General features: G+C 39.4%; 1 pseudogene; it reads left to right on the top strand.

The window, feature by feature from the left end:
- Positions 1-19,688: 19,688 nt before the first annotated feature.
- On the top strand, positions 19,689-20,790 carry LOC133261032 (olfactory receptor 52B4-like; annotated as a pseudogene).
- The last annotated feature ends 1,082 nt before the right edge of the window (positions 20,791-21,872 follow it).

Genomic DNA, 21,872 nt, shown 5'->3' with positions numbered 1-21,872 from the left:
TTGACATCAAGGACATTATATAAATGTTAGTTCAGTTCATTTTCTCAGTCATATCTGGCTCTGTAACCCCATGGACTGCAGCACACCAGGCCTCCCTGTCCATCACTAACTCCCAGAGCTTGTTCAAACTCATGTCCATTGATTCAGTGATGCCATCCAACCATCTCATCCTCCTTTGTCCCTGTCTCATCCTGCCTTCTATCTTTCCCAGCATTAGGATCTTTTCCAAGGAGTCAGATCTTCACATCAGGTGGCCAAAGGATTGGAGTTTCAGCTTCAGCATCAGCCCTTCCAGTGAATATTCAGGATTGATTTCCTTTAGGATGGACTGGTTGGATCTCCTTGCAGTCCAAGGGACTCTCAAGAGTCTTCTCAAACATCATAGTTCAAAAGCACCACTTCTTTCGTGCTCAGTTTTCTTTATAGTCCAACTCTCACATCCATACATGACTAGTGGAAAAACCATAGCTTTGACGAGACAGACCTTTGTTGACAAAGTAATGTTTCTACTTTTTAATATGCTGTCTAGGTTGGTCATAACTTTTCTTCCAAAGAGAAAGCATCTTTTAATTTCATGGCTGCAGTCACCATCTGCAGTGATTTTGGAGCCCAAAGAATTTTTGAATGTTTTAAATGTTGAATGTTAAGGTTTATATGAATCTTTGTATAATATACTGCTACATGGCATACTGTGTTCTAGTAAACTAGTGGATTCTTTTTGAATATTTACATCTGTGTAACTGACAGTATAAATAAAATTGTTATGAAATTAAGCATTAATAAACATCTGCTATATTTTGTGTCCTTAATGTACACTGTAAAAACAGATTCTGAAAATTTTTACTGCATATATGAGCAACTGGAACGCAGTCAGGTTGAATATGTTTTTTATGCACAAAAAATTTTAAATATACATCTTATAAATTGTAAGATAATCCATCATTTCCAAAAATTGAATAAAACCCAATAGCAATATACAAAGGTAAGATACCATTTTCAACTAAATTATATATTTATTGGCTTTAAATGTTGAAAAATATTTGTACAATGTTTGGAGTTAAGCTTTATTTGAGGCAAAATGAGAACTGCAACCCAAGAGGCAGGTTTCCAGATAGTTCTGAGAAACTCCTCCAAGGAAGCGAGTGGAGGAGCCAGGGTATATAGAAGTTTTGCAACTAAGGGTAGGTAGTCAGGAACCTCAAAGATTACTGTTGATTAAAAAAACAAAACAAAACAAAACGGGTACCTCGAGATAAGGAATTTAGTTCTTTTCTATGTAAGGGAAGACACAAAAGTCTGGGCTCACTGAAATCATTCCCTTGATATGCACCTCAGCTGTGTGAGGGGCTTCCCAGGTGGTGCTAGTGGTCAAGAACCTGCCTGCCAATGCAGAAGATGTAAGAGACCAGGTTTGATTCTTGGGACGGGAAGATCTCCTGGAGGAGGGCACAGCAGCCTACTACAGTATTCTTGCCTGGAGAATCCCATGGACCGAGGAGCCTGGTGGGCTATGGCCCATAGGATCACAAAGAGTTGCACACAACTGAAGTGACTTAGCAGTTAAGATACTCAGTTCCATCATCCTACCAAAACACACCCAGGTTCCCCTTCCTAGTCAACTATTTCCACTAACCCTGGGAGCCTTTTATCTGTTTTCTATGCTTCAGTTCAGTTCAGTCGCTCAGTCGTGTCTGACTCTTTGCGACCCCATGAATCACAGCACACCAGGCCTCCCTGTCCATCACCAACTCCCGGAGTTCACTCAGACTCACATCCATCGAGTCAGTGATGCCATCCAGCCATCTCATCCTCTGTTGTCACCTTCTCCTCCTGCCCCCAATACCTCCCAGCATCAGGGTCTTTTCCAATGAGTCAACTCTTCGAATGAGGTGGCCAAAGTACTGGAGTTTCAGCTTTAGCATCATTCCTTCCAAAGAAATCCCAGGGCTGATCTCCTTCAGAATGGACTTGTTGGATCTCCTTGCAATCCAAGGGACTCTCAAGAGTCTTCTCCAACACCACAGTTCAAAAGAATCATTTCTTCGGTGCTCAGCTTTCTTCACAGCACAACTCTCACATCCATACATGACTACTGGAAAAACCATAGCCGTGACTAGATGGACCTTTGTTGGCAAAGTGTCTCTGCTTTTCAATATGCTATCTAGGTTGGTCATAACTTTTCTTCCAAGGAGTAAGCGTCTTTTAATTTCATGGCTGCAATCACCATCCGCAGTGATTTTGGAGCCCAAAAAGATAAAGTCTGACAGTGTTTCCACTGTTTCCCCATCTATTTCCCATGAAGTGATGGGACCAGATGCCATGATCTTAGTTTGCTGAATGTTGAGCTTTAAGCCACCTTTTCCACTCTCCTCTTTCACTTTCATCAAGAGGCTCTTTAGTTCCTCTTCACTTTCTGCCATAAGGGTGGTGTCATCTGCATATGTGAGGTTATTGATATTTCTCCCAGAAATCTTGATTCCAGCTTGTGTTTCTTCCAGTCCAGAGTTTCTCATGATGTACTTTGCATAGAAGTTAAATAAGCAGGGTGACAATATACAGCCTCGACGTACTCCGTTTCCTATTTGGAACCAGTCTGTTGTTCCATGTCCAGTTCTAACTATTGTTTCCTGACCTGCATATAGGTTTCTCAAGAGGCAGATCAGGTGGTCTGTTATTCCCATCTCTTTCAGAATTTTCACAGTTTATTGTGATCCACATAGTCAATGGCTTTGGGAAAGCAGAAATAGATGTTTTTCTGGAACTCTCTTGCTTTTTCTATGATCCAGCAGTTTGCCTTTTCCAAAATGCCCCACAAATGTAATCATATAGTTTTTAACTGAGCTATTTGTTTTAGTTGTTGAATCATAATGGTTATTAATGTATTCTAGATACTAGACCTTTAGCAGATAGGTAATTTGAAAATATTTTCTCCTACTCAAGGGACTGTCTCTTCACTTTCTTGGTAATGTGCTTTTAAGTAGAAAAGTTTTCACTTTTAATAAGGTTGAATTTACCTTATTTTATGTTGTGTTGTTTGTACTCTGGTATCATGCCTAATCTTTTTACTTTTCTTCCCATTGCTTTTGTTTACTAAAAGGATACTGTCTACACATAATGACCTGCCTCAAGGAACCGTGCCCCTCTGCCTGAACACCATCCCTTCCTGAGGGCTGACCATTCCAGGAGACAGTTGCAAGGAAAATGGCCTTTTTTCTTTACTTCCTCAGCTCCTCCCCTGCTCTGTTTTATAAAAGAACCTGGCATCCAGACCCCAAATAAAATGATTATTTTGAGATATTAGTCTGCCATTTTCTCAGTCTTGTGGCTTTCTGAATAAAGTTGTTATTCCTTGCCTCAACAAATTTCTTAGATTTACTGGCTTGTCATGCAGCAAGCAGAGTGAGCTAGGACTCGATAACAGATTTATAACTGCTTTCTTGTAAGATTTTTATAGGTTTAACTCTTATATTTATGTTTTTGATCCATTTTGACCAAATTTTTATATATAGTGAAAAGTAGGGTTTTCTTTTCTTTTGTCTGTGGCTATCTAGTTTTCCCAGCATGGTTCATGAAAAGGGGCTATTGTTTCCTCCATTTAATTGACTTGCCACAATTATTTGTCTTTTTTCCCCCTCAGGATTGCTATGGATAGTCAGCATCCTTTTTTTCCTGATATTATCTTTCTTTAAACTTATTTTTTAAATTGGTTAATAACTGTTTCACGATGTTGTGTCTTTTGTTTTTTATTTGTTTTATACAAATTCTAGGGCCTTTTTGTGTTTCTATGGAAAATGTGACTGGAATATTTTAATGCATTGAAAAGAAACTGTGGATGGCATTATGTAGTATGGACATTTTAACTATATCAGTTCTTCTGGTCCATGAACAAGTTTTCCGTTTGTTTGTCTCCTTCAACTTATTTTACCACAGTTTTGGAGTTTTCAGTGTAGAAATATTCACATCCTTGGAGAGATCTATTCCTAAGTATTTTACTGTTTTTCTATTGCAAGCATGATTGTTTTATTTCTTTTTCAAATAGTTCATTGTTAGTGTATAAAAATGCAACTGTCTTTTTAAAGTTGGCTTTGTATCCTTCAACTTTACTAAATTCATTGATAAGTTCTAATAGTTTTTTAGTGAAGCCTTTAGGATTTTCTATATAAAAACTATATAGAAAATGCAAAATTCTAAAACTCCTAAAGGACAACAGAAGAGAAAATCCAGATGACGTTGGATTTGGGTGGCTCAGATGGTAAAGCATCTGCCTAAAATGCAGGAGAGCCAGGTTTGATCCCTGGGTTGGGAAGATCCTCTGGAGAAGGAAATGGCAACCCACTCCAGTACTCGTGCCTGGAAAATCCCATGGACGGAGAAGCGTTGTAGGCTACAGTCCATGGGGTCACAAAGAGTCAGACATGACTGAGTGACTTCACTTTCACTTTCTTTTGGGATAAAATGATATCATAATCAATGCAGAACTGCAAATTAAAACAGCAATGAGATGCCATCGCACACCTAATGAGATGGAGAAAATCCAAAATGTTGACAGCAGCAAATTCCAGCATGGATGTATAGTAACAGGAATTCTCATTCATTGCTGGTGGGAATTCAAAATGGTACAGCCACTTAGGAAGACAAGCAGCTTCTTACAAAACTAAACATACTCTTACCATATAGTCCAGCAGTTGCACATCTTTATATTTGCCCACATGAACTAAAAACGTATATCCACAAAAAACTGGTGCATGGTCATTTATAGCAGCTTTAGTTATAACTGCCAAAACCTGGAAGCAATCAAGGTGTCGTTCACTGAGTGAATGGAAAATCCACTTTTAAAAATGAAATAAACAAAACATATTCGGGTTGGAAAGGGACAATTAAACAACTTTTTCAGTTCAGTCGCTCAGTCATGTCCAACTCTTTGCTACCCCAATGACTGTAGCATGCCAGGCCTCCCTGTCCATCACCAACTCCCAGAGTTTACTCGAACTCATGTCCATTGAGTCGGTGATGCCATCCAAACATCTCATCCTCTGTCATCCCCTTCTCCTCCTGCCTCCAATCTTTCCCAGCATCGGGGTCTTTTCAAATGAGTCAGTTCTTCGTGTCAGGTGGCCAAAGTATTGGAGTTTTAGCTTCAGCATCAGTCTTTGCAATGAATATTAAGGATTAATGTCTTTTAGGATGGACTGGTTGGATCTCCCTGCAGTCCACGGGACTCTCAAGAGTCTTTTCCAACACCACAGTTCAAAAACATCACTTCAGTGGTGCTCACTATTAATAAGCCACTATTTGTTAATAGATTATTAACAGATGAAATGATTGAATATATAGAAAATGCTAACAATTCATACAACACTGCAATAGATTTAGCAAGGTTTTAGGATAAAAGTTTAAAAAACAAACTATATTTTTAAATACTAGTAGCAAATAGTTTAAAGCAAAATTATAAACCATTTCATTTATTATAGGATGAAAAGTAAATATGATTTGCAACAGAAACTCTACAAGGCAGAAGAAAATGGCATGATATATTTAAAGTGAAGAAAGGGAAGAACTACAACCAAGAATACTCTACCCGGCAAGACTTGCATTTAGGTTTGGTGGAGAAATTAAAATCTTTCCAGACAAGCAAATGTTAAGAGAATTCAGCACCACCCAACCAGCTTTACAACAAGTACTAAAGGAACTTCTCTAGGCAGGAAACACAAGAGAAAGAAAAGACCTACACAAAATAAACCCAAAGCAGTTAAGAAAATGTTAGTGGGATTATACAGATTGATAATCACCATAATTGTAAATGGATTAAATGCACCAACCAAAAGGTGTATTGGCTGGTCAGATGAAAACATGTGCAAGTATGCACTTCCTCATACCACATCACTCTATTTCACCCCCCAAACCTTATGTAATTATTTTATACTGTTAGATTAATCATGTTTCCATTATGGCTTGCAATTGTAATTATCTTCTATTTTTTTGTTTTTGTCTGGCTATTTGCCGGGGTCCAGCCCCGGCTGATCCAGGGTATTCGAAGGGGAGACGGCTTCGGCGAGGATCAGGATACAATAGCTTCAATTAGACATTAATTAGAGATGTAAAGAGTAATAGAATGAGGATAGCTCAGTAGGAAAATTCAGTGGACAAAAGAGGCTGAGTAGCTTGGTTTACGTGGGAGACCAATACAACTTCAAGACAAGAAGCTTGCACCACTTATGTAGGCTGCAGGCGTCCTTCCATTCTCCCGAAGGAGAGGAGACACTGAGGCCTCTCCGGTTGGATCTTAGAAGCCCAGGCATAATTAGTAAGTATGGCAGGTTCCGCACTCCAGATGGAGACTCAGCCAGAGTGAGAGAGAGAGCGACATGGGGAGACCAGTATTTCGAGAAACTGATCCCAATTCTTTATTTTCCAGAGTCTGTTTTTATACACTGAGATGTTATACAAAAGTCACACGGGGACAGCAGTCCTGACTTTTATTAAAGTCAGGTGCTTCACACAAATGTATACAGAGGTCTTAGGGGTGTTACATCATCTTCTGGCCAGGGGGGCCTGCTGACAATTTACGACCTTCTCCTTGTGACAGCGGTCAGTCAACACTTATTTCTCCAGGGGTGATTATTCTTAAAACAGACGTCACTCAAATAAAGTTACATTCCTATAGGGTGAGGGTGTAGTGGGTTTTAGCTAAGGAAAGAATTTACTTGGCCTAAGGTCTAACGTGATTTATATCAAAGGTTAATACTTATTTCTTCTATATATTCATTAATGTGTATAAGGGCAGGGGATGTGGAGACTTAGCAGTAAACATTGGCTCAACAAATGAAAAACCCTTCACCAATACAATTTCTAATCAGCCCACTATACTTATACTAATAATTTTCTAACTTCTCTAAAGAACCTGTTTTTAGAAGGTTTAAAGCATCTCATGCCTCTCACAGTTGGGAGGCTGTGAGCAATCACATGTGGCCAGACAAGCCTGTCAGGCAGGCTAGAGAACCTTCAGAGGAGTTTGTAGTTGAAACATTCCTATCACACCCAGGAATTATTATTAATTGGAGCTCTAACTTAACTTCTTCTCCAAAAGAGGTGGTGGGGGACAGCCCCTCTTAAAGTCAGAGGTGTAGGTGAGAGCACAAAGTAGCAAAGTAGGCAGGCTCTGGTTATGGGGGTAGATGCTTGAGAATTTCCAGGGGGACTCCTGAGGCTCGATCCCACCTTTGCGTGTGTCGAACCTCCTTCCTCATCACCTTTGCCATGGGCGGAGTGCCTCACGCCGGCCCCCAACAGCTATTGATTATGAAAACTAATAAACATCTTTACTATTGTGATTATGCAACTATTATTCACTTAATATCATTGTATCATAATTGGTCAACAGAAAATAATACAATTCTATTTCACTAAAACTACCATTTAATAGAAAAACTTGTAATCACTTTTTAAAGTCCAGATGCATATCAGGATTATCTTGAAATATTTTGAAAAATACAAATGTCTAGGTACTGCTGCTCTTCTACAAAACACCAGATGTGTTTCTAATAACCAAGCATGTTTAAAAACAAGTGGACTATATGATGATCTTTTACTTTTATCTAGTTTGTTTCACTTTTTCTATTTCATATTCAGTGCTCCCATTTCATTTAGTTTGTTTTTCAATTTCTCTGTCTCTTTTTGATGTTGTTGTTCTTTCTCAAGCCTTTATCAAGGGTAGTAGGAAAGCTTTTACATACATACATATATCTATATATATAGCATGTATAATATATATAGTTTAGAAAATTTATGAATTTTGCCTAGGTAAAAAAATTTATGACATTTTGATCCCACTTGTTTGACTTAGTGTGTATAGAATGTTAGATTTCTAATTTATATTCTTTCAAAGCTTTATAGGTCCATGTATTTTGACATCTAGCTTTACTGTTAACATTCGAAAATTTATTATCTTAGTGATTAAAAAAAACTTGCATAATGCTTGAAAATTCTAATTTTGAGAATATAAAGAAATACTTTGCTGTTAAAAAAACAGGAAATTAACAAATGATACAGTATTATTAACTGAAGTACAGATTTTGTTCAAATTTCACAAAATTTTATGATACTGTCCATTATTTGTTTTCATACCTTATTCTAGGCACATATTGTATTTAATTGCACTGAGCAGCTTCAGCTGCATGAACAAATTCTGTCAAATTCTCTTTTCCTTTTTATTCTATTACAAATAATTTTTAATTTTCCTTGTTATGGCCTCTTAGATACACCCATCATTTAAAAGCAGACATTTAATTTCTAAATACAAAGGATTTTATTTAAAGTATCTTTAATATTAATTTCTTATTTTGATTCTAATTTCTCATTTAAATGTTTTCTTCATTGCAATCACCCTTGGTGCTTTTTTCAGTCTGACTTATTGAGGCTTTCGATGGCTAAGTTGAATATCTCTCTTGGTAAATGTCACATTGCACTTGAAAATATGTGGGTTATTTTCAAATATCTTTTAATATTGATTTCTAGCATAATTTCACAGTGATAAGAGAACAGACTTTGTATGATTTCAATACCTTTAAACCATGAAAATTTTCACCTTGCTTTATGTCCATAGATATATTCCAGGTTCTCCTAGTTTACAGTCTATAGGGACTTGAATAGAATTTGTATGCTACTGTGAAAAATGTGGGTGAAAATTGTATAAATTTCAACTATATTGAATTGGTTCACAGTGCCTTTCAGGACTACTATATCCGTTTCCTTCTCTGTATATTCATTCTATTAATTTTTAAGAGTTTGATATTGAAACTCCAACTAAAATCTTAATTTAACCTACTTAAAAAAATAATTACAATATAGGAATATATTCTTTGCAGCCAAAGATGGAGAAGCTCTATACAGTCAGCAAAAGCAAGGCTGGGAGCTGACTATAGCTCAGATCATGAACTTCTTCTTGCCAAATTCAGACTTAAATTGAAGAAAGTAGGGAAAACCACTAGACCATTCAGGTATGACCTAAATCAAATCCCTTATGATTATACAGTGGAAGTGAGAAATAGATTTAAGGGACTAGATCTGATAGATAGAGTGCCTGATGAACTATGGAGTGAGGTTCGTGACATTGTACAGGAGACAGGGATCAAGACCATCCCCATGGAAAAGAAATGCAAACAAGCAAAATGGCTGTCTGGGGAGGTCTTACAAATAGCTGTGAAAAGAAGAGATGCAAAAAGCAAAGGAGAAAAGGAAAGATATAAGCATCTGAATGCAGAGTTCTGAAGAATAGCAAGGAGAGATAAGAAAGCCTTCTTCAGTGATCAATGCAAAGAAATAGAGCAAAATAACAGAATGGGAAAGACTACAGATCTCTTCAAGAAAATCAAAGATACCAAGGGAACATTTCATGCAAAGATGGGCTCGATAAAGGACAGAAATGGTATGGACCTAACAGAAGCAGAAGATATAAAGAAGAGGTGGCAAGAATACATAGAACTGTACAAAAAGATCTTCATGACCCAGATAATCACGATGGTCTGATCATTCACTTAGAGCCAGACATCCTGGAATGTGAAGTCAAGTGGGCCTTAGGAAGCATCACTATGAACAGAGCTAGTGGAGGTGATGGAATTCCAGTGGAGCTATTTCAAATCCTGAAAGATGATGCTGTGAAAGTGCTGCACTCAATATGCCAGCAAATTTGGAAAACTCAGCAGTGGCCACAGGACTGGAAAAGGTCAGTTTCATTCCAATCCCAAAGAAAGGCAATGCCAAAGAATGCTCAAACTACCACACAATTGCACTCGTCTCACATGCTAGTACAGTAGTGCTCAAAATTCTCCAAGCCAGGCTTCAGCAATACATGAACCGTGAACTTTCAGATGTTCAAGCTTGTTTTAGAAAAGGCAGAGGAGTCAGAGATCAAATTGTCAACATCCACTGGATCATAGAAAAAGCAAGAGAGTTCCAGAAACACATCAACTTCTGCTTTATTGACTATGCCAAAGCCTTTGACTGTGTGGATCACAATAAACTGTGGAAAATTCTGAAAGAGATGGGAATACCAGACCACCTGACCTGCCTCTTAAAAAACCTGTATGCAGGTCAGGGAGCAACAGTTAGAACTGGACATGGAACAACAGACTTCTTCCAAATAGGAAAAGGAGTACCTCAGGGCTGTATATTATCACCCTGCTTATTTAACTTCTATGCAGAATACATCATGAGAAACGCTGGGCTGGAAGAAGCACAAGCTGGAATCAAGATTTCTTGGAGAAATATCAATAACCTCAGATATGCAGATGACACCAGCCTTATGGCAGGCAGATAGTGAAGAGGAACTAAAGAGCCTCTTGATGAAAGTGAAAGAGGAGAGTGAAAAAGTTGGCTTAAAGCTCAACATTCAGCAAACTAAGATCATGGCATCTGGTCCCATCACTTCATGGCAAATAGATGGGGAAACAGTGGAAACAGTGTCAGACTTTATTTTGGGGGGCTCCAAAATCACTGTAGATGGTGATTGCAGCCATGAAATTAAAAGATGCTTATTCCTTGGAAGGAGAGTTATGACCAACCTAGATAGCATATTCAAAAGTAGAGACACTACTTTGCCAACAAAGGTTCGTCTAGTCAAGGCTATGGTTTTTCCAGTGGTCATGTATGGATGTGAGAGTTGGACTGTGAAGAAAGCTGAGTGCCGAAGAATTGATGCTTCTGAACTGTGGTGTTGGAGAAGACTCTTTTTTTTTTAAAATATAAATTTATTTAATTGCATGCTAATTTCTTTACAATATTGTATTGATTTTGCCATACATGAACATAAATCCACCACAGGTATATAGGTGTTCTCCATCCTGGACCCCTGTACCACCTCCCTCCTCTACCTTCCCTCTGGGTCATCCCAGTGCACTAGCCCCAAGCATCCTGTATCATGCATCTAACCTGGACTGGTGATTCGTTTCATATATTATATTATACATGTTTCAATGCCATTCTTTCAAATCATCCCACCTTCTCCCTCTCCCACAGAGTCCAAAAGACTGTTCTATACATCTGTGTCTCTTTTGCTGTTTTTCATACAGGGTTATCGTTACCATCTTTCTAAATTCCATATATATGCATTAGTATACCGTATTGGTGTTTTTCTTTCTGGCCTACTTTGTATAATAGGCTCCAGTTTCATCCACCTCATTAGAACTGATTCAAATGTATTCTTTTTAATGGCTGAGTAATACTCCATTGTGTATGCATACCAGAGCTTTCTTATCCATTCATCTGCTGATGGACATCTAGGTTGCTTCCATGTCCTGGCTATTATAAACAGTACTGTGATGAACATTGGGGTACACGTGTCTCTTTCAATTCTGGTTTCCTCACTGCATATGGATTGCTGGGTCATAAGGTAGTTCTATTTCCAGTTTTTAAGGAATCTCCACACTGTTCTCCATAGTGGCTGTACTAGTTTGCATTCCCACCAACAGTGTAAGAGGGTTCCCTTTTCTCTACACCCTCTCCATTATTTATTGCTTGTAGACTTTTGGATGGCAGCCATTCTGACTGGCGTGAAATGGTACCTCATTGTGGTTTTGATTTGCATTTCTCTGATAATGAGTGATGTTGAGCATCTTTTCATGTGTTTGTTAGCCATCTGTATGTCTTCTTTGGAGAAATGTCTGTTTAGTTCTTTGGCCGATTTTTTGATTGGATTGTTTATTTTTCTAAGAAGACTCTTGAGAGTCCCTTGGATTGCAAGGAGATCTAACCAGTCCATTCTAAAGGAGATCAGTCCTGGGTGTTCTTTGGAAGGACTGATGCTAAAGCTGAAACTCCAATACTTTGGCCACCTCATGCGAATGGTTGAGTCATTGGAAAAGACTCTGATGCTGGGAAGGATTGAGGGCAGGAGGAGAAGTGGGCAACAGAGGATGAGATGGTTGGATGGTATCACTGACACAATGGACACGAGTTTGAGCAAAGTCTGGGAAACAGTGAAGGATAGGGAAGCCTGTAATGGTGTGGTCCATGAGGCCACAAAGAGTTGGACATGACTTAGTGACTGAACATCAACAACAATCTTAAATTCAAGTCCATTTTAATAACTCTGCATCCCCCTCTCCCTCTCATACACATTCATTTATTATTTGACATTATATTTTACATCTTTTTGTTTTATTTATTCCCTAATAACTTATTTGGATATACATAATTTTACTCATTTTGCCTTTTGTGGGAATTTTCTTCCCAGGATTTGAAACAGTGAACCTGAAAGAACAACACTCGGACAGTCTTTGCAAGGACTGACAACTTTATTTCTGCAGTCCAGCTTTTTATAGGAGTAAGGAACAAAGAGCCTAGAGCATACGGTCAGCAGAGCACGTACAAGGCTAAGATATAATCAGTAAAAGATACTTCAAGGACCAGCGTGTTCTTAACGACCCATGTGTTTATCCCATGACCCATTTTCTCAAGCAACATCTTTAATGTTTAATCGTTAATTCTTAGTGCCGAGCATAGCCAAAGGCAGGAAATGTTTTTCAGCTATCAGTACACAATGCCTGGGTACTTCTGGCCCTTCGCCATTTCCCCCGAGGACCTTCTCCTTCAAGGCTATTTTGCACTGCGCCTCCCAACACCTCCCCCACCCCCTCCGCCCCCTCTTTGGTTGCACTGGGTCTTTGTTGCTGCTCATGGACTTTCCTAGTTGTGGAGAGCAGGGGCTACTCTTCATTTTAGTATTAGGGCTTCAGGTTGTCACGGCTTCTCTTGTAGAGCATGCACTCTAGGGCATGGGGGCTTCAGTAGTGGCTCACAGGCTTAGACATGTGGTATCTTCCCAGACCAGAGATCCACTCTGTGTCCCTGCATTGGTGGGCAGATTCACAACCGCTGGACCACCAGGCAAGTCTTTCCTTTTCTTTTTTTAACCTTCCTGTTAGCTTTATAAATTGTTGATAAACTACCTTACCTCTGTGTTTCATGTACCATTGAGATTTTTCCTTTGTAGTTTTCACATTTCTAATTGCAATATTTTCTTTTCTACTTAAAGAAGTCCTTTTAACTTTTATTATAAAGCTGGTTTCATGGTGCTGAACTCCTTTAGTTTTTGCTTGTTTGTAAAACACTTTATCTCATCTTCAAATCTGAAAGTAGCCTTGTGAAGTACAGTATTTTGGTTTTTTCCATTCATTACTTTGAATATTATTATGCCACACTCTCTTCTGACTTGCAAAGGTTCTGCTGAAGAGTCATCTGATGGTTTCATGGGAGTTCCTTTGTATGTAGTTATGAATAGTTGCCTTTATCTTGCTGCTTTTAAGACTCTCTCTTTATTTAAAATTTTTTCCATTTTAATTAAAATGTGGTTGGATGTGGATGTCTTTGGGTGCATCTTGTTTGGGACTCTGTGCTTCAGGGACCTGGTTGTTTGTTTCCTTCCCTAGGTTAGGAAAGTTTTCAGCTACTATATCTTCAGATAAGTTCTTTCCCCTCATTATCCCTCTTCTGCTCCTGAGACTCCTATAATGCAAATTTTAGTGTACTTGAGATTGTCCCACAGGTCATTTAAAACTTTTCCATTGTATTTAATACATTTTTTTAATTCATCTGAAGTGCTTTCCACTACTGTCTTCCAGTTCACTGATTATTTCCTATGTATCATCTAATCTACTGTTTATTCTTCTCATATATTTTTAATTTCAGTTATTATATTCTTCAGCTCTCTTTGCTTCTTCTTTATATGTTCTCTTTGTTAAACTTCTCACTGTGTTCATCCATTCTTTTTCCTTTGAGCATCTTTAGATCATTACTTTGAACTCTTGATTGTGTAAATTTCTTATCTCCACTTGGCTTATTCTTCTTCTGGAGATTTTCTTGTTCCTTTGTCAGTAACATTCTTCTCTCTTCTCCTTTAGCCTAATTTTTTTTGTTTATTTCTATATAGTAGGTAGGTCAGCTGTGTTTCTTGATATTGGAGAAGTAGCATTATGAAGATGTCCTAATGGACCTAGCAGCACACTACCCTCCAGTCACCAGAGCTATTAATATGTGTTCTGTGCATGTCCTGCATGTGAACTGCTTGGGCCCTTTTGTTGTGGCAGGGTTAAATATTGTGGGTATGTTCATAGGCAGGTCTGGCTCCCAGCATGATTGGCTTCTAGGCCCTGCCTCATGTGATGGCTGCCAGCCCATTGGAATGTGGAACAAAGTTCTGTTGTTGCTGGCTGCAGGGCCTGAGGGGTCCTGGGGTTGGAGCTGGCTCACTGGTGGGCAGGGTCATATTTCATGGCCGTTGGCAGCATGGGCTGGCTGTGGGGAGTTGAAAGGGGTGCCATCCTGCTGGTGCATGGGGCTGGGTCCTAGGGTTGCTGGTGTGGGGACCAGGGAGGCCCAAAGCTTGTGCCAGCTTACTGGTGGGCAGGTATGCCCTCGATGATAATAGACTAGAGTGAGGACTCTAAAATGATATTTGCCAGAAGCAGTGTCCTCATAGTAGAATGAGCTCCCCAAAATGACTGCCATCAGCATCGATGTCCCCAGGAAAATTCCCAGTTGCCTTCTGCTTCTCCAGGAGGTTCTCCAAGATCAGCAAATGGGACTGATTAAGGCTGTTTTCACATTACTGCCTCTGTGCTTGAGATTTTACACACAAACTTTAAGAGCAAAGTTTCTGTTTTTTACAGCCCTCTGGTTTTCCTGTATGTGAGCCCTGCTGGCCTTCAGGCCAGACAGTCTAAGGACTTATCTTCCCAATGCAGGACCCCCAGGCTAGGAAGCCCAATGCAGGATTCAAACAACTTTCTCCTTGGGGAGAACTTCTGCAATTGTTATTATCCTCTCCTTTTAGGGCACTTACCTGGTGTTGTGATCTTGACTATGCATTTCTGCCACTCCTATTGGTCTTTTTACAATTAGTTGTGGACAAATATTTTCTAGTAGTCTTCAGGTCTTTCCCATCAATATTTTCTCAGTAAATAGTTGTAATTTTGATGTGGTCATGGAGGAGGTGGTGAGCTCAGGGTCTTCCTATTCCATCATCTTGGCCACCAAACAGCACAAATTTAATTCAAGTCTGTTTAAATTACAAAGAAATGCTTTTGTGTAATGTGTTTAGATAGCATATTCAAAAGCAGACACATTACTTTGCCAACAAAGGTCCATCTAGTCAAGGCTATGGTTTTTCCAGTGGTCATGTATGGATGTGAGAGTTGGACTGTGAAGATAGCTGAGTGCCGAAGAACTGATGCTTTTGAACTGTGGTGTTGGAGAAGACTCTTGAGAGTCCCTTGGACTGCAAGGAGATCCAACCAGTCCATTCTAAAGGAGATCAGTCCTGGGTGTTCTTTGGAAGGACTGATGCTAAAGCTGAAACTCCAATACTTCAGCCACCTCATGCGAAGAGCTGACTCATTGGAAAAGACTCTGATGCTGGGAGGGATTGGGGGCAGGAGTAGAAGGGGATGACAGAGGATGAGATGGCTGGATGGCATCACTGACTCAATGGACGTGAGTTTGAGTGAACTCTGGGAGATAGTGATGGACAGGGAGGCCTGGCATGCTGCAATTCATGGGGTTGCAAAGAGTCAGACAGGACAGAGTGACTGAACTGAACTGAATGTGTTTTTAAAATAATTAATATGTAAATCTTTAAATTGTTCTGATTGAAAACAGGATTGATATTTATTAATTGCCATAAAATAGAAACAGGAATATTTGCAGTGGTAATACTAATAATTGATTTATTAGAAATAAGTATGTGAGCACATCTGATCAAGGGATGTATAGAGAAAAATAGTGGAAAACGAAGGCTTAAAGAGACCTAAAGACATGATCCACATATGTGGGATAAAGAGATGTTGTTGAAAAGGCAACCTGAAATCTGGTCTCCCTAGGGTGATAGCTGCCCCCGAGGCTTTCAGGCAAATGCATAAAAGCTCAGTTCGTGGCACCCATCACTCTGAGAACCCTGTTGGGACTTAACCCATTCTAACCCATTCTAACCCATGTGAATTCCACTGAAGCAGGTGACATTTATTATTGCTGTGGAGTGATATTTCAGGCAATAAGATCATTACAAGACTAGATGTTATGCAGCCTAAAGAAAGTGGTTGAAAATATTAGGACCATTGTCTACAGTAAAGGAAACAGATTTAGAGAGACAAGAGCAGTTGTGTGCTGGATCCACTTGTAGCTGGATCCACTTGTACCTGCCCCTTTGCCCATTCCATGCAACTCCACACTCAGTGATATCACCTTGTACCATGAAATACACCTTAGGGGAGTACATACACAGAAATTGGCAAGCACTGCAATCAGGATTATTTATTTATTTACTTATTTATCTACATACTAGGTATATATATATGTGCATTTGAGCTGGGTTACCAGCACACCACTGAACCACTGCCATACATATGAGCTGTCCCAGCAGAATGGAATCTGTTCTCTGGGAAAGGAGAGTGTAGAGAAGTGGGACGCATCATTAGCTCTCACTGTGCCAAGGATCCCTAAGACCTTCCAGAGGAGGTTCTATGTTGGCCCCAGATCCTCACTGGTGTAAATATCTGAGACATTAAAGAGGGTTATTCACAGCCACCCCGAACTGATCCTTCAGCACACCTACCTGATATTTGTCATTTGTTCGCTTTGTTAAACACTATGAGAAGCTACACTTTGCCTTGATATGCTGAGGTCTAGAACTGCACAAAGGAAAAAGACAATTCCAAGACCACAGAAACTTTAAAATCAATAGGAGAAACATGGTCAGGTAATCAAATTTTCTCCTATTCTTGAGATACGAGTTTTGATGATTAGATCCCTTGTGAAATCAGAGGAAATAAATGACATATGGGGAGAAGACTTTCACAAGCACATGGCTGACATAGTGGGCAGATGGTGAACAGTATCCTGAATGGGGTCAGCTCTCTAGGGAACACAGCAGGGAGAAGCAAGTAAATTCTCCATGATACTGATGCTCTCTGGATCCAGCCTGGGGGAACCGGCATGAGGCCGCTTTGGAGAAGTTGCTTTAGATTTGATTCAGTAAACAAATAGCTATCATGTACTCACAATGTACCCACAGACCATACCACAAACATTGAGCTCCTCAGCATCTCTCCTCTGGCTCCTAGAAGAAAAATTCCTCTTTACTCCCAAATATCCAGTGTCCATCATCATCTCTAAGCTGGTCCTCACTGGCTCCTCTTTATAATGACAACATTTATGTTGCTTCATTTTTATAACCTTTTCTTGCTACAAGCTTCTCAGCATATGGCACATATATTATCCCCCCGCCCCCAATGGCATTTTCATGTCTATTTTGGTGTCTTCCATCTCCTTCAGGAGGATGGCCTTCCTCAGGGCATGATCTATTCTCAAAATGGCTGTTTGGTCACAGACTGACCTGGCTTTGGTAGCTGCCCACAGCAGAAACATCTTCACACACCTCTACTGGGTTTCTGTTCCATGATTGTATTTTTAGGACAACTTTAGTCATTACTTAGAAGGTACAGGAATAAAAATAGGAGAAGGTTTTCCCAATCTGTTAAATAAATTCAGAGGTGAGAAGTGTCAATCCTGGAAGGGCAAAGAACACTCTTTGTGACTTACTGTGTGCTGGATCTTCAGTTATGCCCTGTTAAAAATTCAGAATGGGAGAAAATAATAGCAAATGAAGCAACAGACAAACAACTAATCTCAAAAATATACAAGCAACACCTACAGCTCAATTCCAGAAAAATAAATGACCCAATCAAAAAATGGGCCAAAGAACTAAATAGATATTTCTCTAAAGAAGACATACAGATGGCTAACAAACACATGAAAAGATGCTAAACATCACTCATTATCAGAGAAATGCAAATCAAAACCACTGAGAGGTACCATTTCACGCTAGTCAGAATGGCTGCAACCCAAAAATCTATGAGCAATAAATGCTGGAGAGGGTGTGGAGAAAAGGGAACCACTGTTGGTGGGAATGCAAACTAGTACAGCCACTATGAAGAACAGTGTGGAAATTCCTTAAAAAACTGGAAATAGAACTGCCTTATGGCCCAGCAATCCCACTGCTGGGCATACACACTGAGGAAATCAGAATTGAAAGAGACACGTGTACCCCAATGTTCATCGCAGCACTGTTTATAATAGCCAGGACATGGAAACAACCTAGATGTCCATAAGCAGATGAATGGATAAGAAAGCAGTGGTACATATACACAATGGAGTATTACTCAGCCATTAAAAAGAATACATTTGAATCAGTTCTAATGAGATGGATGAAACTGGAGCCTATTATACAGAGTGAAGTAAGCCAGAAAGAAAAACACCAATGTAGTATACTAACGCATATATATGGAATTTAGAAACATGGTACCGATAAGCCTGTATACGAGACAGCAAAAGAGACACGGATGTATAGAACAGTCTTTTGGACTCTGTGGGAGAGGGAGAGGGTGGGATGATTTGGAAGAATGACATTGAAACATGTATAATATCATATATGAAATGAGCTGCCAGTCCAGGTTCGATGCACGATACTGGATGCTTGGGGCTGGTGCACTGGGATGACCCAGAGGGATGGTACAGGGAGGGAGGAGGGAGGAGGGTTCAGGATGGGGAACACATGTATACCTGTGGCAGATTCATTTTGATATATGGCAAAACCAGTACAATATTGTCAAGTTAAATAAAATAAAATAAAATAAAATATTAAAAAACATGCAGATCTTGAAAGTTGTTGATCAATATACTTCATTATTTCATGGATTCCTGAATTTGCAACTCCCTGAGTTTTGCACCAAGCTCCTCTCTTGAGAATGCAGATGGACATGGGAATCAACTTCAGTCATAGTGAGAGAGGGCATGGAAAGCGTAAGCCCTTGAGTTTGGCCTTCATAGTATAAAAACACTCTTTTTACAAATAGCAATTTTGGATATTGATTCATGGGGGAAAGAGACCTCTGTCCACTAAACCACGTGTGTTTCTTCTAGAAACTGTAACAATTGAACCTTTCTTTCTTCCTCTCCAAGAGCTCTTAGAATTTGGGCCCACTGCTCCTCCTTCCATGTGACCTCACAACCCCTCTTTCTTATGTAGTACAATAGATAACGGGACTATATTATGAACTCCTCAGCCTTCATCTGGCCTGGATACATGGTGCACAAGTGTTTTAGGTCTTTACCAGAATTTTATCACTGTTGCCTAGAAAGAAATTGGCAAGGGACACACTAAATATTGATGAGGTTTCAAAAACCCTTTCAAAACTCATGTTATACTATCCTACTCTTTATTCAGTAGTCAAAACAATAGGACAGAGCTACCTGCTCAGGGAAAGCCTTTGTTCTGCTCCTCCCCTGATTCCCTACCCATAGTCACAAAAGTGTTTTCAAAGGTACGTTTAAAAATAACTCATTCTTAAAACCAACACAAATACAGAGTAAATTATTCTTTCCATTCTGTTTGTGTATTGGCTTAATTTTGGACAACAAGATGTTAATCATTACCATACTCATTTAATTTTCTCTACTGCTTTATGGGTCTATCTTGTTCCTGAAATTAAGGCTTCATTCAGATAGCAAGTCATACCTTACTTATCTTTATTTATATATATATCCAAAATTCCTGACATCATCAGAATGGAATGGGATGAAGTAGGAACCAAAATCAAGTGACAATACAAAAGAAAAGTTTGCATATATTTTGGGTTTTCCTCTGTCTCCATGAATAGGCATGAGATTCTGGAAGAACTTCCCAAATATGAGGACCTTAAACCACACTGGTGCTAGCCACACAGTCTTCTGCTTGCTGGGCATCCCTAGCTTTGAAGACCACTACATGTGGATTTCCATCCCCTTTGTTATTTCCTATGCCACTGCCTTGCTTGGAAACAGCCTGTTCCTCTTCATTATCCTCACTGAGCGCAGCCTTCATGAACCCATGTACCTCTTCCTCTGCATGCTGTCTGGAGCAGACCTTGTCCTCTCTGCGTGCAGAGTCCCTCAGGCCTTGGTGATCCTCTGGTTCCATGCTGGAGAGCTCTCCCTGGATCGGTGCATTTGTCAGGTGTTCTTCCTCACTTCCACTTTCATTTACAAGTCTGGGATCTTGCTGGTGATGGCATTTGACCCCTACACTGCCATGCACTACCCCCTGTGATACACCACTGTTCTTACACATACACTGATAGGGAAAATTCATATATCTATCTTCCTAAGAAGTTATTGTACAATTTTACTATAATACTTCTTCTGAAAAGACTGACTTTTTATAAAAGTAACATCCTCCCAAACACTGCTTGTAAACATTGTCCTGGCAAAAATTTCCTGTAACGATATCCAACAAAACGCTGGAGAAGGAAATGGCTATCCACTCCAGTATTCTGGCCTGGAGAATTCCATGGACTGTATAGTCCATGGGGTCGCGAAGAGTTGAACACATCTGAGTGACTTTAACATAGAACATATGGTTTGATGTTTTGTCCTAATGTCGACCTTGGTCTTAGATGTTATGCTAATCTTTGTTTCATACATGCCTATTCTCCGTGCTGTCCTCCACATCCTTTCCCAAGATGCTCCTCACAAAGCTCTCAACACGTGTGGCTCCCATATCTGTGTCATCATCCTCTTTTATGGACCTGGGATCTTCTCAGTTCTCACTCAGTGGTTTGGATACCACATTCCACTCCATATTTACATTCTTCTGGCCAATGTCTATATTCTCATTCCACCTACATTAAATCCATGGTTTACGGGATTAAGACCAAGCAGATTCGGGAGCTGGTAGTTCATTTACCGTTTCCAAAGCAGATATGACTATAATAATGGAAACTACCTTTGTGCTTTCCTCAATAATGCTCATCATGCTTTAGGTTAGTTTTTGTATCAAGATGTGGAAGGATACAGTGGAAATACTAATCAAATAACTCTGTGTCTTGTTGTCATAGAGCAATTTTATCAGGGATGGGTTTGTAAATGTTTCTTGCAACGTCTTTAATAACTTATTAGATATCAGTGCCTTTGGGGTCTTAGTTCACTTTCTTATACATAGAATTCATAAATAGATTAGTTCACCTCCCTACTCCTAGGCTGGAGGTTAGAATGTAATGCCCTGGAAACAGTGACCTTTCCTGGGTAATTGTTAAACTCTTATTTACTAGGGTATTCTATGCTTTGAATGGCTACACTTGTTTTAGTCCTCTCATTCAGACATTTTCCTGCCATTTGCCCCCATGTTGTAGCTTTCATCATACTTTTGCTTTTTAGACAATTATAAAATTCATATATATCTTAAAATTCATATGTATTCACCATTAACATAATGTGACCATAAATAATGAGCGTATGTATCAGTAAATCTTTATCCTTTCAAAACATTAAACATAGCAAATGTTTACTAATTCTTTCATTTTATTTATATTATCAACTGTTTGGAAGAAAGTATTCAACACAAGAGCAAATACAGTACAAACATGTAAGAGTACACTGAGCAAGCATATGTAAAAAACACATTGATATATGTAGAGGTGTAGCCAATGTGGCAAGAGTCGGAAGACCCTAAGCTCACCTGCTTCCATGGGCAATCCCAAATTGCAACCATTTACAGAACAGCTATCAATGAAAATGACCCTAAGAACAGCAGAAAAGCATCTCCACAACTAAAGATGTAATGAAAGAACCACAACAAGATGCATAGTGGTGTCCTGTGTCTCCTGCATTGCAGGTGGATTCTTTACCATTGAGCAACCAGGAAAGCCCAGGAGAAGGAGAGGGTAGGACAAATTGATACAGTAGCATTGACATATATGCACCACCATTTGTAAAATAGATAGCTAGTGGGATGCTGCTGTATAACACAGGGAGGTCAGCGTGGTGCTCTGTGATAACCTAGAGGAGTG

The sequence above is a fragment of the Bos javanicus genome, chromosome 15 (assembly GCF_032452875.1).
Source record: "Bos javanicus breed banteng chromosome 15, ARS-OSU_banteng_1.0, whole genome shotgun sequence".
Lineage (NCBI taxonomy): Eukaryota > Metazoa > Chordata > Mammalia > Artiodactyla > Bovidae > Bos > Bos javanicus.
This window is presented reverse-complemented; position numbering and strand designations above follow the sequence as displayed.